Below are 18538 nucleotides of genomic sequence, written 5' to 3'. Positions count from 1 at the left end.
CATCTGAAATAATATTGCAGTTGTGGCAGAATGATAGGTTTTACAGTACCTTTTGTGAAATGCTTTGATTTTTGTGTAAAAAAAAAATCATCTTTAAAGCAATATTAATAATATTAAAGCAATAAAGCAATAGAAAACACCCTGTTTCCTTAGTCATTTCGACTTGGAGTATATAGTCGAGAGTGAGATGTGTTGACTGAATATCACCATAGAGTTCGCCCCTGATTCAGTCTCAGTGTTTAGACAAGGGAGCTGAGAGCTGCAGCTTCAGAAACCCGTTTATGGTCGCAAAGGACGCTTTTAATTTCAGAACTCTCTTCTCTCCCAGATTCATTACAGTTTGATGATATCAAATGATTGCCCCCCACTCCAAAAACAATAGGCCGCTGACTCCCCATGGCATCAGATCCAAATCTGATGTCTCACTCCTGCAGAAATCGATATGAGTCACTTTGCTGGAACATGTCTGACTCTAACCCATATTCTTTTTGAACAAGAAAGATGCTCTCTGGTTTCATTCAGAGTTACGATGAAAGGCACTGAGTGGAAAACTATTCCAGAAAAACTCAAAATCCGGCTCACTGTTCCTTAAGATTCATTTGCACTTCTTTTACTACATACTATATCTAACAACCACTGCTACAGAGCGGCCACTTTTTCAAGTTTTAACAGCACGCTTCTGGTCTCCTATCTGACTATTCCGGCAAATAAACAAGACTGCCCCACCTTTTGGCTGCCTATGGATCACCCTATCTCTGCCAGCCTGACTCTTATTGGTTTCATACATTTTAATAAGATGCCAGCGTTGCGTTTTCCCGTGTTAAATGTGTCAGATCCTCTTTCTGTCTTATCATTTTCTTATTTAAATCTGACATGGCTGAATGCGCAGCGCTATACAGAGAGGCAACAGTCTTTAAGGTGATTTATCACGCAGCAAAAGGAAGGTGAGGACAACAGAACAAAAGACGCACGACAACAGTCTGAATGGAGAGATTTCTTTCACTCTGCAGTACGACTCTACTCTCTTGCAAGTACAATGTGACTCGACTGCTGCACATTCAGCTGCCATTTTTCAAAACGGCTCTCAGACTTTTGCAGTTGATGCACCAGGTGGTTTTGGAAGGATATTTGGTTGTATGACTGCTACCATGGCGGGGTGACTACATCCCCCACCCACCTTCATCCTCATACAACCCTGGAGACACACGGGACAGGCTTTATGCAGTGCTGGAAGCAAGCAGTAATCACAAATGGAAGCATTATCATTATGATTAATGCAGCGGTGGATTACAACTTGCCCCTTTCACTAATCACCCAGTCTGTGTCTGTGTACCCACCGTGCCTTTGCCCCAGGCCTGCCATCCACAGTACCCGTTAGAGAGCGCCAGGTTGTGGTCGGGTGTTCTCGTCTACTTCTGATAATTTCTTCAATATTTCAGATTTTTTTGTTGTGTGTATATATATATATATATATATATATAGATAGATAGATAGATAGATAGATAGATAAAGATATACAAACATTTCTGTTTAAAATCAATGATGTTCTTTTGAACATTCTCGGCAGCATAGACACTTTACAAAAATGTATTGCAGTTTCCACAAAAATATTAAGCAGCACAACTATATTCAACTGTGAAAATAGTAAGAAATGTTTCATCAGCAACCAAATCACCATATTATAATGATTTCTGAAGGATCATGTGACACTGAAGACTAGAGTAATGATAACGAAAATTCAGCTTAGCCATCATAAGAATAAATAATATTACACAATATATGAAAATAGAAAAACAATTTTACAACTATTTTAAATTGTAACAATATTACACTATGTTATTGCATTTTTTTTAATCAAATGCAGCCTTGATGAGCATTAGTTTTCATTCAAAAACATTTGAAATATCTAATCGACCCCCAACTTAAATTTGACATGAAAATATGTGACCCTGGATCACAAAACCAGTCATAAGTCGCACGGGTATATTTGTGGCAATAGCCAACAATACATTGTATGGGTCAAAATTATTGATTTTTCTTTTATGCCAAAAATCATTAGGATAATTCGTAAGGATCATGTTCCATCAAGATATTTTGTAAATTTCCTACCGTACATATATGAAACATTTCTATTTGCGAGTGAATGCTGCACAATCGTGAACATAAATGGACAACTTTAAAGGTGATTTTCTCAATGTTTAGATATTTTTGCACCCTCAGATTTCAGATATTCAAATAGTTGTATCTCGGCCAAATATTGTCCTATCCTAACAACCCATACATCCATGGAAAGCTTATTTATTCAGCTTTCAGATTATGTATAAATCTCAATTTCAAAAAAATGTGACTGGTTCCCTTTCGAAAGGGAACTCTACACTACGTCAGAATGACGCTATGGGGAACGCCTCAGGCGTGACAGGTGTCTGAAATCACTATCAAATCACGGCAATCACATTGACCGGCGACAGCCCGTGAATCATTAACGTGAATGATTAACGTGCGACCTGCAAGTATAAAAGGACGCCTTGCAAACATGACAAACATCTTTTTCGTCTTCAGGGACTGTCTGTTTGATATCGCTGGAAAAGTCGGCAAAGAAAGAGAAAATGAAACGCACGGAGAAGGCTGAAAGCTTCAGGAAGTGTGCGGATCCGTGCCCAAGGTATTTGACGCCGGGTGATTCACACGAACTGTGCGTTCTCTGTCTGGGCAAAGAGCATGCACAGGCGGCTCTTGAGGGAGCTGTCTGTGCAAACTGTGAGCGTTTTGCGTTGAAAACGCTCCGCTCTCGTCTAGCCCTCTTCTCGAGTGAGGAGGGCTCACCATCTGTACCTCGTGGCTCAGGTCCCGCTCGCGCTGAGGCAGAGCGGCGACTCGCGTCATGGGGTTCCCAGAGGGATCTCGCCGATCGTCTTGAGAGGGGTGTTAACCTCTCAGATGATTCGGCGGATGACGAGGGTGAGTTGCAGGTGGATGACGAAGAGGATTTTTCTCCTACTGTTCCTGCAACAGATGCTCTTCAGGACGGGCAGGTGATGGATGATGAGGAGGTCATTCAGGTGGACCCTGAACCCTCTCAGCCACCCTGCCCCGTGTATGCTGAGCTGCTGGATGTAATGGAACGCGCCACTGACAGGTTGCAACTGCCATGGCGGCGCGTTAGGGGAGAAGTTGTTCGTGGCAGGCTGGACGATCGATTTCTCCCCGGCCATAGACCACCAGCTCAGGCGAGCCTTCCATTTCTTCCTGATCTCCATACTGAGATCGAGAGGGCATGGAAGAACCCATACTCTGCTCGGATCCACCGACATCAGCGGGCTAGTTTCGCTGATGTTGAGGGGATCAGCGAGTATGGGTATGTGTCGATGCCGCCCATTGACGAGACGTTTGCGAACCATCTCGTGTCTGGGCGGGCGTCGGCACTGAGTGCTCCAGCCCTGCCATCCAAACCGCTCAAGACCACAGCGCGTTTGAATGGCAGAGCATACACGGCAGCGGGTCAGGCCGGTGCTGCCCTGCACACTATGGCGGTGTTGCAGGCGTACCAGGCCGACCTGCTGGGGGATCTCGACCAGGGGGCAGGGCTGTCCCCTGAGGCGGTGGCTGAGCTGCGCCGCACCACAGATCTTTCTCTCCGTGCCACTAAACAAACTGCCGCTGCGGTCGGTCGATCGATGGCGGCAATGGTGGCCACGGAGAGGCATCTGTGGTTGAACCTGGCTGGCATCGGGGAGAAAGAGAAGGCCTTTCTCCTTGATGCACCGGTTTCGCCCTCTGAACTTTTTGGCACCTCCGTGGAGGCGGTGGTTGGAAAGTTCAGGGAGGCGAAGGCGCGCTCAGCGGCGTTTAAGACCTGTATACCGCTGAGATCCGGATCCGAGCCCAGACAGGCGGGAGAGCCTGGCCCTTCACGACCCGAGGGCCGTAGACAGGGTCAGAGAGCTAGTGTCGCCTCTCGTGCACCCCCTCCATGTAGGAGCAGGTCACAGAGGAGGCGTGACTCCCGCAGGAAAAAGAAGGATCTGAGGGAGGTGATCCAGTACAAACGATCACAGCGTTAGTGATGGATCATCTCCTGGAGGGCTGTTACTATCCCAGCCCTCTCCTCTTTTTCCCGACTCCCCAGGCGTTTCTTACACCAGGCCTGGGGCTGGGTCTATGATGAGAACAAGGTTCTGATGGCCCGCCTCGGCTTGGTTGGTGAGAGCGCCTCTTTCAGGCAGGTAAAGTGATGGACCCCAGGTTCATAAAGAACTCTCTGGCGAGTCTTCACTCCGCACGCCGCAGGTGAACTGGTTGGTTTTTAATATAATTTCTGTGTGTATACTAACACTGATTTGTATTTCTCTACAGACCTTGTTCCCTGTATAGACCTAGGGAGTCATTCTTAGAGGAGCAATGAGAGGTAAGGTATTGGAACTTCAGGGCCCTGAAGCCCCCCCCCCCCAGCTTGTGGCTAGAACGATTTAGGGAGAAGCTCAAAAAAAGATTTTGCTCCCGTGTGAGTATGAGATGGCCTTCCTGTCATGACATTTTTATGCGTGGTGGGCCACCACTCATTTCTATTTAGCCTCAGGGCTTTTAGCCACCTAGGGATAGAGTAGTTGGTCTTCCTAAAAAAAAAAAGCTTTTTTGCTTTAGGTTTAGACTGACGCTGGTGCTTCAGATAGATCTTAGGTCTTACCTATTGGTTTGTGACCTTGGTATCCTGAGTACTTCGCTCCCCTGAGCTCTGCAAAAGAGGTGTCAGTAGGTTGAGTGTTTTACAGCCTCTCAATCAAGTAGGCTGTGGCTCCTTCGAGCCCTCAGGTAGATCTATGCTTATAGGTCGGCCCTAACCCGGGCCGCCTCTGTAGCTGGCCTAGGCTATGTTTGGGATGTTGGAGGCGTTCTGCTAAGTATAGCTGCCGCATTCATTATGTGTTAGGCTTCCTCCCCGAGATTTCAGCCTCCTCCCTTAAATGGGAGTTGTTGGCCAAGGCCCGCCCCTTTCACTGCATTCAGGGGTGATAGAGTAATGCAGGGTGGTAGTTGAGGTATGATCCTTCAGGCAGGGTCAGGCTGTCTTTCGCTCTGCGATGTGATAGTTTGCCAGACCCTGCCGAACAGAGCTACTTGTTTTTAGGCCTCTAGAGCTGGCTCCACCCAGCCCATTGAGCTGAACCGCTCGAACGATGGGTGAAAGTTGGTTGGCTTGCAAGCAAGCCCCCGCTCCCCCAGGCTGGGCACAGGACAAATCCCTGTCACCCTTTGGAGCCACTTGCAGGCCCGCTCCCTGTCTAACATTTCAGGGGCATATGGTGTTACTCCCCCGCTAACGCAGGGTAGTTTTGAGTAATCCATTCTCAGCTCTGTATTATCTACCTCACACCATGATGGCTCCGGTTGAGCAGGGAGTTCTAACTACATTTCATTCCGGTATTTGAACTCCGCTCCCTTGAAGCCAGAGCATTGCCATGAGCTGATGCCCATGCATTTAGTAGGTAGGCCCTTAAAATGGGGCCTCCACTAGGCAGAGTGGCGTATGTTGTACTCCCCTGCTATGAGGGTATTGCTTTTTGCTGAGTACACTGCCTTTGGCAATGTGATTAGGTACCAGGATGCTGTAAGCGCTGTAGTAACAGTTTTTCTGCCTTGAAGGCTGCACAGTTAGGTAGTAGGCCCCAGCAGGCCTCCTTGACCGGGTAGCCCCTAAAATAGGGCTCCTAGGCCAGCTCACCTTCGGTGGTTGGCCCTGGTAGTTCGGGCAGAAGGCTCACTGCCGAGTAGTAGGCCTTAACAGGCCTCCTCGGAGGTGGGTCACAACATTGTGGAACATACACTAGGACAAAACTATAGGAAAAGTTTTTTAATAGTATGGTTCCAGCAGTGTTCGTTTAAGTAGCAGAATAGACTCGCTATCAGCTAGTAGGCTCGACCAGGCCTCCCTGTTAGGCGAGTCCCCAGCAGCAGTCACATCCAGCTGATTAGACTGTTTCAGGTAGTAGGCCTCTTCAGGCCTCCCTGAAGATGGGCTCCCACGTTTTTTGTGGTGATCAGGTAGTAGGCTTTACTAGGCCTCCCTGAGGGCTAAATCCCTCATACTGTGGTATTAAGTGGGGTTGAACTATCAGGTAGTAGGTCTCATAAGGCCTCCCTGAAGGCAAAGCCCCATAGACAGTCAACTGGACTGCCAGTCTGGCCCACTGTCAGCTGTGGTTTTCAGGTAGTAGGCCTCTCCAGGCCTCCCTGAAAGTAAGCTCCTTCATGTCATGGTTCTCTGGTAGTAGGCCTCACCAGGCCTCCCTGGAGTTGAGTTCCAACATACCTTGAGTTTCCACTTAATGTGGTTTTCTGGTAACGGGTAGTAGGCCTCTCTAGGCCTCTCTGTAAGTGAACTCCCATGTACTGTGGTTATCAGGTAGTAGGCTTCATTAGGCCTCCCTTAAGTTGAGCTCCCACATTTTGTGGTTGTCATGTAGCAGGCCTCTCCAGGCCTCTCTGTAAGTGAACTCCCATGCACTGTGGTTTTCAGGTAGTAGGCCTCACTAGGCCTCCCTGAAGTTGACCTCCCACATACTGTGGTTATCATGTAGTAGGCCTCTCCAGGCCTCCTTGGAAGGTTAGCTCCCACTGACTGTGTGTTCCACTGAGCATGGTTTTTCAGGTAGCAGGCCTCTCCAGGCCTCTCTGAAAGTGAGCTCCCACGTTTTGTGGTTATCAGATAGTAGGCTTCACCAGGCCTCTCTGAAGGTGAGCTCCCACATACTGTGGTTGTCAGGTAGTAGGCCTCTCCAGGTCTCCCTGAGTAGTTTCACTGTGGTGCTGGGTTTTGTAAGCTAGTGGCCGCTTACTTTCAGTTTAGCAGACCTTATCAGGCAGCTACCGAAGGTGAGCTTGCGCCCTGGCTCGACTCAAGTTTTATTCTCTGCTACGGGTTCCCTCCTGGAACCTCTTTATCCTGCTACAGCCTGGTTGCCTACCAGGTAGATCTAATGCTCCCCTCACTGAGGGTCAGTATGAGTATGTGGTCTCCTGGGCCTGGTCAGTCGGTCGTAGGCCTCTCATGAGGCCTCCCAGTTAGATCAGTCCTTAGGCCCTCACAGGCCTCCTTAGTGTTTTGAAACACAAACACTGGGTTGATCCGTGGATTGAGTAGAGAAACTCCCCTCGATGGCAAGGGTTGTAAAGCACTATGCTGAGTCATACTCTCCAGGATATCCCGTCTCTGAGATCCGGTCCGAGTGGTTCACTGCCTGCTTCGCAGTCCCTCGGGTTGGATGCCTTCCTAAAGGTAAGTGTCCAGAGGCTCTGTCTTCGGACAGACAGGAAGTGGCCAGACTGTAGTGTCTTATATAGTGACACCAGGTCAGGCCTGCCTGGTGGCATTTCAGGTGGCATGTTCCCCTGAATAGTGACTGGCTGGGGTTCCCTCAGGTTCCCTAGCCACATTCCCTAGAAGGGACCCCTTCTAAGAAGTTGAAGTTGTGGTCCTAGGCCCTTGAGCAGGCCCAGGTAGACCTTTCACTAAACTATGTTTATGGAGGTTTTCTGTGGTATCATATAGCTTGGGCTATGACCGTAGGGAGTGCTGTCACTGACAGCCCAGTGTGACCTGGGGGTGAGTGGTTCTAGCGTTCATTTGAATTGCCGGTTCTGACAGTTGTCACTGCCTTTGGGCATGCACTCCCCTTAGCATGGTGGCGTTGGTATATCGTTCCCCATAGCGTCATTCTGACGTAGTGTAGAGTTCCCTTTCGAAAGGGAACGTCTCAGGTTACGACTGTAACCTATGTTCCCTGAGAACAGGGAACGAGACACTACGTCTTCCTGCCATGCCTCGGGGCCTGCCTGCAACAGTCCCTTCAGACGATAGGATGTTTGTCATGTTTGCAAGGCGTCCTTTTATACTTGCAGGTCGCACGTTAATCATTCACGTTAATGATTCACGGGCTGTCGCCGGTCAATGTGATTGCCGTGATTTGATAGTGATTTCAGACACCTGTCACGCCTGAGGCGTTCCCCATAGCGTCATTCTGACGTAGTGTCTCGTTCCCTGTTCTCAGGGAACATAGGTTACAGTCGTAACCTGAGACGTTTTGTGGTCCAGGGTCACATATAAAAATGCCACTGGATAGCAATTTAAAGCCATTAACCATTATTACATTACCAGTTAGCACATTAACAGCCCTAAAATGCCAAAACTATAACTAAAATAAAAAATAAAAATCTGAAATTAGAAAATAGTGCTAGAGTGAAAACCGGTAACACTTTACAATAAGTTTCATTAGTTAACGAATCAACTAACATGAACTAACAATAAACCATACATTTGTTACAGTATTTATTAATCTTTGTTAATGTTAGTTAATAAAAATCCAGGTGTTCATTGTTTGTAAATGTTGTTCACAGTGCATTAACTAATGTTAACAAATACAACCTTTAATTTGTATAATGTATTAGTAAATGTTGAAATGAATATTAACTAAGATTAATAAATGCTGAAGAAGTAGTGTTCCTTCTTAGTTCATGTTAACTAAGGTAGTTAACTAATGAACCTTATTGTAAAGTGTTACCGTGAAAACTAAAGACAAGATAAATAACAAAACCAAGATGAATCGGAATATAAAACAGAAGCTACAATACAAAAGCCCTGCTCACAGCAGATACACCACCTGTAAGTTACCGCAATTAGCATTTGCTCAGCAGCAGGTACAGTTACAGAGTGCCTATTAGTGTGTGGTGTTTGTTATTTATAGCCTGCCCCCCTTTACTCCCTCCTGCTCTAAAGAAATGTACTCACAGAGGGATGAAAAGAGGAAGTCGCAGGGAGAAAGTGAGGGACTGCAGTGACCCCTGGGTGCCGGGAGCAGGGCCGCTTCTCAAAGCCTGCCGGAGGCGTATTGGTTATTACACCAGCGTCTGCCTGGCATGCCACACTACACTCGGGGGCGATGCCGGCACATGCTGCACCCTTTCATCTGAAGCCTCTCTCCGTCTCCCCAAACATCTGGCCGCACGTTTGTCCTACATCTCGCCTGGAAAACGAACAATTTGCTTGCCAGTGGCTGCCTTTGAGTGACGGCAAAGACAACATATGGCGGGAAGATCTCACAAGCCTATTTAATGTGCTCACTACTGTACAGAACCCCAGCAGAGATGTCCCTTTGAAAGACAGTTCGCAAAGAGCTGTCATCTACAATAACTGTGGTGGTCGAGACAGTAGCATGTGTCATTACTACGGCCACCGTGATTTCAAGTGAGATTTGTGGATTGTGGCTTTCCGTCTATGGGCTTGAATTGTCCAAATGAGGAGAGCGAGAGCTGTAATTGACATTGTTTGGAGCTCTTAGCAGATGTTTGAAGTTGAGGTGGTTAGCTGAATGTTAAGCTTTCATCATGCTTCCGTTGAAATGCTTTTAGTTGCAGTGGATGGTATGAATCACCGCAGAGGTCAGGTCAGTGATTCACTTTTAATGACTGCAGTGTGTTAATGTGAAAAGTGCATTAAAAATATTCAAAGGCTCATCCTGCACAAAATAGAGCATGTCAATTTACACTTGCTGTGTTTTTGAAAGGACATGAGACGGGATGACGTGGAGCAAGATTAGCAAAGACGATTCTCGCCTTTGTGAATAATAATAAAAAAAGGTTATGGTGGATTTATTTTTAAAAGGAATTCCACAGTTTATTTACAAGCATGTCATGTGATAAGATGTGACAATCTATACTTTTTTAATGGTTGTAATTTATTTGATTTTTCATAGAATGAATTTCTTTCAGAAGTGTATGAAATGAAATAGGTGCCGGAACCAATTTCTCATGTGCCGGATATGGGTTATCTCGGTATCATGAACAATTCGGCATGCCTGTTCAGTTTGCCTAGGACCCCAGGGAGGAGCTATTTGTATAAATAATATAAATAAACATCCCATACCCTACGTAAATGTTGCAATTATATATATATATATATATATATATATATATATATATATATATAATAAAAAAAAAAAAAAAAAAAAAAAAATATATATATATATATATATATATATATATATATATATATATATTATTATTTTTTAAATATATATATATATATATATATATATATATATATATAATTGCAACATTTACGTAGGGTATGGGATTTTATTTATATTTATTTATATATATTTATATATTTAATATGCTGATTGGGTGCTGAAGAATAATTTCTTATTATCATCATAGTTGAAAACAGTTGTGCTGCTTAATATTTTTGTGGAAACCGTGCAACATTTTTTTGTTTTCGGGATTTTTAGATGAATAGAAATTTCAACATCAACATCATTCATTTGAAATTTAAATCACACAATGTAAAAGTATGTCCCATTTTGACCAATTAAATGCCTCCTTGCTGAATAAAGGTATTAATTTCCTTTTTTTAGGATTTCTAATCAAGCACTATAAACAGACTACCCGTTAAAAATGCTAACAGCCAATGGAATGCTTTTGAGTCCAAGGGAGGATTGATTCGACTGGTGGACCAATTCGCCGTGGCATCAATTTTATATTTAACTCTCTCAAAGGGATATTGAGGACATTAGTACAGTAAATTGCCTCTCATCAAGTGATTCAGAACATGCCATGGCTTGTGTGGAACCTGCCCAGCTGTGATGCTGCAATCACATGATTTAGATGACAGTTGGGGTCTTCCTACTGGTAATAGATGCCATTTATATAGCATTAATATTTCTTTATACAGCAGCTACTGTTGCATCTAGTAGTTGGATTGCATCACAAAATGTTAAAAGTGTGTTTAAAGAAATCTAAAGTGAGTGAATATCATTTTTTTGGTTTTGCTGCACAAGCAATGAAAGAGAATATTAAATAACTCTGAACTTTTTTTTCATTGGATATGAGTGTGGAAATTATTTGTTGGGCAATAAGACAGCCAAAAAATAAGCAATAATGTTGAAAGTTATGTCAGGCTGAGCCGACAAATAGAAGAAATCTGGATTCTGAAAATGTAATTATGGTAAGGTAATGCACTTTTTATTGTAAAATTATTCAAATTGTTACACTTATTTACCAGATTGTGTGCCTTATGAGAGATGAGCATAGATGAATGAAGAGAGTATAGGCTCTCAGTGGGACTTTAAAGTAAGCGTTGGCTTAGGGTTTCATTACACTGCAGGGGAGGGTCAGTTGTTTCTACTGATATAGACATAGACCTGTTTGCTGGAACACTGACATATTCCCAAGAGACCTATTAGTAAAAGCCCATTTCTGTGAGTATAGTGAGACTGTGGAAAGGATGTTTAACCAATTAGAAATGTGCTAGAGGAGTAAAATGAGGACATACAGTATAAGTATATATAGTATATATAGTATAAGTACACTCAATACAATTCCATTAAATTGAGTTGAATAATAATAATAATTAATAATAATTTTATTTAATACATTGAACAATCCTTAATCAATTATTCAATTAAATTACGTAAGGATTATTCAACACATTAATGGAATTTTACTATTAATTAAATTGCGTAAATCTTTTTTATTTTATTTTTTGAGTGTATAATTTCATGCCAATAATAATAATAATAAAAAAAATCATGATTGACCAGTGTAAGTTACACTAAAGAGTTTATCAATAAGTAGTACATTTCTAATTCACTTTAATTTGAAGCAGACGAATATGGAAATATTATATCAAAGTTTGAGACTCATTGTGATAAAAAACAAAACAAAAAAACAGTTACAGACATTTCAACAACAAAAATATAATAATAATAATAATAATAATAATAATAATAAATATATATATATATATATATATATATATATATAGCCTATATATATATATTATATAATACACACAACACTCCCTGATCTCTGCTAGTTACCAACTGAGCATCTAAATGTCAGCATTCTTCATCAGATTAGATAAAAATCACAACCTATGAGACTGAAATACCATTATGTGTTTTAAACAGAAGCACTTGGGAAAGATTTTCTTATGTCCCTTTAAAAAATATCTCCAGTAAGAGCGTTGCAGTTCCTTTACCTGCCGCAAGGGGCGTCTTTGCTCCACTTTTGAGGCGCTCACACATTCAGTTCCTCTCCGTACTGAGGGCAAGTGGAGATATCGGCATTTTATCAACCCGCGAACCCACAATCGTGAGGAACGAGGGTAAAAAACCCCTCTCTAGTCTTTTACCTTCAGTGCGACACCTAAAGACTGCACCGGGATGTGTGTTTTTTTTTTTCCTGATGAGACGACGGATTGTGGATTAACATCAGTCTTAAAACTGCATTAGGGAAATCATGCTGTTTTACTCTGCGAAATAGTTGGACCGAATCATGTCGCTGTCACAAATGTTTCTTGCTTGAGCTTTCCCTTCGTTTGGATTGTATTTTTTCCCCTCCTCCTGCCTTCATTAGTGGGAGACGCACTCTGGAAATGTAGGAAATGGCAAAGAGTGTTGGAAATAGAGCTTCATGGTAATTATGTGGATCGTTTTATCTATCTCGCGAGCTTCTTGTGTTGTTTGTTTGTAAACGAGACTGTCGTGTTTCGTTCATTATATAATTGAAAATATAATTATTCTAACATGGAAGAGGAGAAAGGGAAACTTGTGCATTTGGCTGGATTATTGTAGGATATTAGGAAATAAAACTGCTCTAAATGTGAAATTATACGGAACAGTTACCTTATAATGCTCATAAACCGTGATCATCAGAAAGAAATGAACTGGGCTTGTGACGTGCTGTAACTTAAATAAGAATTTTAATACAATCTGCAACCCTTAAGGATCAATTGGCAAGAGTCAGGTGTATTTAAAGTGTAGCCTACACTAATGTGCTCTCCCGTCAACTTGTATATGAAAATTAATCTGTTTTGATTAAGGTGATTCTCATTTTACCCCCCTTAATTATAATTAATCCGACAAATTAGTCGAGCTTATATTAATTGACTGATAATGAGGTCTTGAAGGAACCTCTGACTCAGACAGCTTTGACGTCGTGAGTTTGTATGGAAACGCGCAAGTGCATCGCCTATTTGGGGATTATTATTTTTTTTGGTTATTCGATGCGTATCATTCTGAGTGATGGAATGGCATTTTTGGATATCATTATGCAATAATACTGTACGGTCGAGAGTAGAGGGGTGATTTGGTGGGCAACTTGTGCAGATCTCAAGGCGTAATGATAGAAATGCCGGCGTGATGATCAAGCAAACTTGCCATTCATGGTAGACACGACTGCGTTTGTATCAACGGCTGAAAAATCGCCTTATTCGACGCTAGATGTTTGGACGAGACACGTTGAAGTTCGAGCGCTTTTTAAACATTTCTGTATTTTAAATAGTGCACTCAAAAATGAAAAATATAATTTACTCTCATGTTGTACCAAATTAATGTGACTTACATTCTTCTGTGAAACGGGAAATAAAATGTTAGTCAGAATGAGTCTAAGTCGCCATTCACTTTCATTGCGTCTTTTCTGCATACAATGAAAGTGAATGGTGACTGAATCTGTCATTCAGTTAAACGTCTTTTCTGTTTTACGGAAGAAAGTCATAAGAGTTTGGGACAACGTGAGGGTGAGTAAATGCTAATGATTTTCGTTTCGTTGAGGTGAACTGTTCCTTTCAACGTTAGATACCAAAATTATTTCATGACACCCCAGCGTCAAAACTGGACGACTTATCTCTTTTTTAGACCCGTGCTTCACATAAAACTTGTCAGTTGTCGAGCCATTTTGGTGAGTTCGGTTTAGCTATAAAATATTTCGAAGTAAAGACGTCGTCTTCGTATTCGAATATGGTGAAATATCGCTTCAGGAAAATAAATATCTTAAAATAAAGGGCGTCCATATTGTCATGCATAGTTATTTTGTCAAAAAACTAACCGTGCAGTGGGAAGCTTTTTTGTATTTCTCCTGCCTGTCTGAAAACCAGGTACCAAATGTGTACAGGGGAGGGAGCCAGTCCATAAATAATGTAGGTTTTGACTCTTCCTGCTAATATTGCTTCATGGCTTCTGATAAATGAAGACAGCCGCCCCCAAGGCCCATTTGTGTCTTCACACGAACACGTTTTATGTACTCCGCCATCCTCAAAGTTTTTTCTTATCCCTTTGCTCCAAATTCTGTGCAAAGACGCAATGCCACATTCAAAGCAAAGTAAGCTCTGAGGTTCTGATGCTGCTTTGATGAAATGCAGCATCAGTGCAGCCTAAAACTTTGCTGATGTCATAACAACAAAGTTGATATTTGATCATTTTTATTAGCCTATTTCATATTTCTGTTCTTTGCACGTTTCTATATGCATACTATATTTTTTTTACGCGTTTCTGAAAATGTATTTTCTGCATAAATCCATTAATGGCGTCTTAAAATAGCGTGTAAATGCTTTTTTGTTGTTTTTGTGGTGTATGCAGATGTGCTGCCTTTGCAGCGTAAAGATGGCACATGTCTTTTAAGTCCTTTAAATGGATCATTCACCCAAAAAATGTAAATTCTGTCATCATTTACTCACCCTTATGGTGTTCCAAACCTGTACGAGTTTCTTTCTTCTGCTGAACACAAAAGAAGATATTTCAAAAACTGTTGGTGACTAAACAGTTGATGTTAGCCACTGAGTTCCATAGTAGGGAAAATCAATACTATGGAAGTCAGTGGATAACGTCAACTGTCTGGTGACATTCTTCAAAATATCTTCTTTTGTGTTCAACAGAAGAAAGAAACTCATACAGGTTTGGAACAACATACCGTAAAGGTGAGTAAATGATGACAGAATTTAAATTTTTGGGTGAACTATCCCTTTAAGCATAGTTGCTGTCAAGATGCTTAATGGTGTCACACTAAAGTTTACACCGAGATTGGTTGGAAAGTCTTTCCATTTACTGAGTTGACATTAAACCTTTGTCGGTTACATGGTGATTAATTACCAGGGCTTTGTTCTGCCTTTATTGATGCTCTTCATTATGTGATATGAGGATCGCTTCATAATCAGCAGGCAGAGCGTACGTCACTGTTCGAAAGCTTAAAGGGGAAAGTGATGTGTGAGAGTGTGTGTGTGCTGAGTGGATGTCTCCACGATATTCTTACATTTTTCAATGGCCATCTGGGAGTTGTGTTGGTTTATGGTCTGAAAGTAATATTGAGTCGTGATCGTGATGTCAACTGTCCGATTTAATTTCTTACAGTGTACGTTATGTATCTGCAGATATTGAAGGTCTGCTATTATAACGCTGTGATTTCCCACTGAGATTTATAATCATCTAAGACTGAATAGTAGCTTTTCAGAGAATATCATAATTGCTATTGTATGCCTAGTTGTTTTGACACAAGCCACCACCACAGTTAGAACTCCCTCTCTCTTTAAAGAGAGATGCAGCAAGATTGTATATGGCAGATAATGTGACGACATTGTCTGGTCACACTGTTTTTGCTCTTTACTTTTAAAGGTGCACTAAGTAAAAAACAATTTTATACCTAAAGGAATGAGCAGAACGTATGACAAATATGTTTAGATAATGTAATACTTGCATGAGAAGAAGACTCCAGTCATATTAGTGTATTTAGAAAAAAAAATATATACTCCACATAAGGGTGGTTAATTTTCATGATGACTATACTATTAATGAATGAATGTCCAGTAACCTACATTAAAATTGTTTATTATTGATGTTTGTTTATATATATATATATATATATATATATATATATATATATATATATATATATACACATACATACATACATATATATATATATATATATATATATATATATATGTATGTATGTATGTATGTGTATATATATATATATATATATATATATATATATATATATATATACACATACATACATACATACATACATATATATATAACATCTTTAAGTCATAGATTATGTAATGCAGTGTATAATTTATTAAGGGGCGTATTTAATTGAAATTAATTTAAGTAAAGATTTATTAGTAGTGTTCTTAGCATTAATTTGTGGACCCAATATCAATGGACAAATAAAGATGAAGTAAATATTGATAAATATTTGTTTTAAACCAATTTCCAGTCTATTTTCATGGTAAGATCACATGACCAGCTGAACTTTATCGTTGTAACTCCCATAATAAAATGTTTTTAGTCCATATTCAACTCTTCAGACCATCTTACTCAACAATGATGTGTCTCAGATGCTTCCAAATCCTGCTGAACTCTCCACCACATTGGCACACGTAGAATATTAATTCACAAATCGTGGGCCATTAAATGTGATTAAGGCGACGTGATTTGTCTCCCTGCATACATCCTGAGTGGAGCATGGCACCCGCTGTCTTTTAATCTGCTTTATTGTGCAGACGAATGCCTTTCTTTGACTGTCTTCGTGCTTGTTTTGTTTTTTTCTACTGCAAGAAAACGATTATTTTGCTGTAATCATTTAGACATGGCTGACATCGCTGTTCGCAGCAAGCTGGAGTGAAACGACAATGGTTGCCCTTTGAAGGATACGCAGTGCTGTGTGTTTCACATATCTGTGCTGTCAGGTTCAGGATTTGCAGTGCATTTGATGAGGAAGGCATTAGGCCCGCTAAAGCCTTGTTCACCTTTCATTATTCCCTCGTGCCTTGATCCTTCGGCACAATGCAGTTTACCAACTTTGTATAGATGTAAACTTGCGTAGTGCTGCTAATCTGATCATTTGACATGTGTGTGCTCAAATAATTTGCTAAAAATGGCCATCAGACGGTTGTGACGTTAAAGTCTAAAAGCGATTGGGAGCATCAAAACAGCATTTTCAAGTTCACACAAAAATTAAAAAATGACTCAACCTCATGTTAATCTAAACCCATAAGACTTTCGTTCATTTTGGAAACACAAATAAATATATTTATTAGAAGATATCTGTCTCTCCATTGGAAGTCAATTTCACCAAAACTCTGACACTTCAAAAAGTTTATAAAGACATTGTGAATGGGGGTGCATAATATATAGTTTTAGCGTTGATATCGTGATGTGCGCATTTGTGATAGTCACATCTCAGGATGTGCGAAGTCTAGTATAGTATAGTATAGGTATCATAGTAGTTGATCCATATGGACCAAGAACCATGGTTTGAAACGCGTGATTCTTTGATTAATTGCATAGTTTAACCATCAGAGTGAAAGCTTTTATCTTTTGAATCTTTGGCCTTGTCCACACGGACACGGGTATTTTTATAACCGTGACTTTTTTTACGCAGTTCGGCCGTTCGTCCACACGGAAACGTAGTATCAGGTCACTGAAACAATTTAAATTTTTGAAAACCCCTGCCAGGGTGAGGATTTTCAGAAACGGCGGTTGCAGTGTTGTCGTGTAGACAGTAAAACTGGGGTTTTTGCTTCTGATTCAGGCTTCTGATTGGCCAATGTGGCTTTACGATTAGGGTTATATCGCCGCCTGCTGGTGTGGCATGCTCTTGACAGCGCGTGATAGCGTGTTTTTGCGTTTTCATGTAGGCGGAGATTTCTTTTAAACCGAGCATGTGTGGACGGTATTTTTTTTTTAAACGCAGGAGGAAAAACTCCCGTGTCCGTGTGGACTAGGCCTTTTACATGTGTTTTAGGTCCGGTCAGTTTAAACATTCAAGTGATTTTAAACCATTCGAGCGCAAGAAGAGGCGAAAGAGAATTCAATTCGGAACTTTTGCATGGGCTCAGACTGGACACGAACACCGAATTTCGTTCTCTTCCACGTCTGTTTGTGCTTGAAAGGACCCATGATTATCATTATATCAAAATATCGCAATGTCATTTTTTCCCAAAATCTTGCAGCCCTAATCATGATAGTGTCAAAATATGAACTGAGCGGTTTAATCCAAGTCTTCTGAAGAGACATGATCACTTTTTATGATGAACACATTTAAATTATGCTTTTATTTGCATATAAACATAGATCAACACACATACTTGGAGCACATCGAATATGCTAAACTGAAGCACAGACATGCTTGTGTGACTTTTTATTTGTGTTTTGAAGATGAAGTCTTATGGGTTTGGAACAACATAAGAGCGAGTATTTGATGTCATAATTTTAATTAACTAACCTGTTAATGTCCACAATTGACCCTTTGCAGGGAGTTTGATTGTCAGGCGATCTGACCAATCATAATCCGCCATTCGCCATTTTTGTCCGACAAAGCAGTCAAGAGAGAGAGTAGGTTAACGTCGGTGGATTTGAACTTTGAAAAACGGTGTGTCTTTCCACAGTTGAAACAACATTCTTTCTGATGTTCATTCATGTTTATTTGAGGCTATAAATTAACTAGAAGGAAGAGATGATCGGTTCACGAGCAGCTTTAACTGAGGCTCTACAGCGATCTGTCACGACACATTAAAGAGCCACAAAACGGTATTTTTTGTTTAAATTTCTTAAAAAAATGACCAAATTTGAAAGTTGAGACTTTGTTTCATATCAAAAGTAACCTGGTCTGTCCTGTCTGTCAGCGCGTTGTCAGTGTCCTCTCTGCTCCGCGATGTATTTTTCACTGTGTGAGAACATGGTTTGGCGTGAGAGTGGCGTGGCTT

The 18538-nt window shown here is 41.3% G+C and overlaps 1 protein-coding gene across 3 annotated transcripts in view; it reads left to right on the top strand.

The window, feature by feature from the left end:
• The window catches only part of nlgn1 (neuroligin 1), a 298549-nt gene that overhangs the window by 48370 nt on the left and 231641 nt on the right, over positions 1-18538 (top strand). For 2 of the 3 annotated variants that reach the window (XM_084100586.1, XM_084100584.1), the window contains exon 1: positions 11988-12468. The exons of the other annotated variant lie outside the window; for it this stretch is intronic. The gene's annotated coding sequence lies outside the window, so the exon portion shown is untranslated. Of the gene's footprint in view, positions 1-11987; positions 12469-18538 lie in introns of those variants that run through there. 3 annotated transcript variants of the gene reach the window in all.

Source organism: Abramis brama (assembly GCF_963993115.1).
Source record: "Abramis brama genome assembly, chromosome: 23".
Taxonomy (NCBI): Eukaryota; Metazoa; Chordata; class Actinopteri; order Cypriniformes; family Leuciscidae; genus Abramis; species Abramis brama.
Note: the sequence above shows the minus strand (reverse complement) of the source record. Positions and strands in the feature narration are given on the sequence as shown.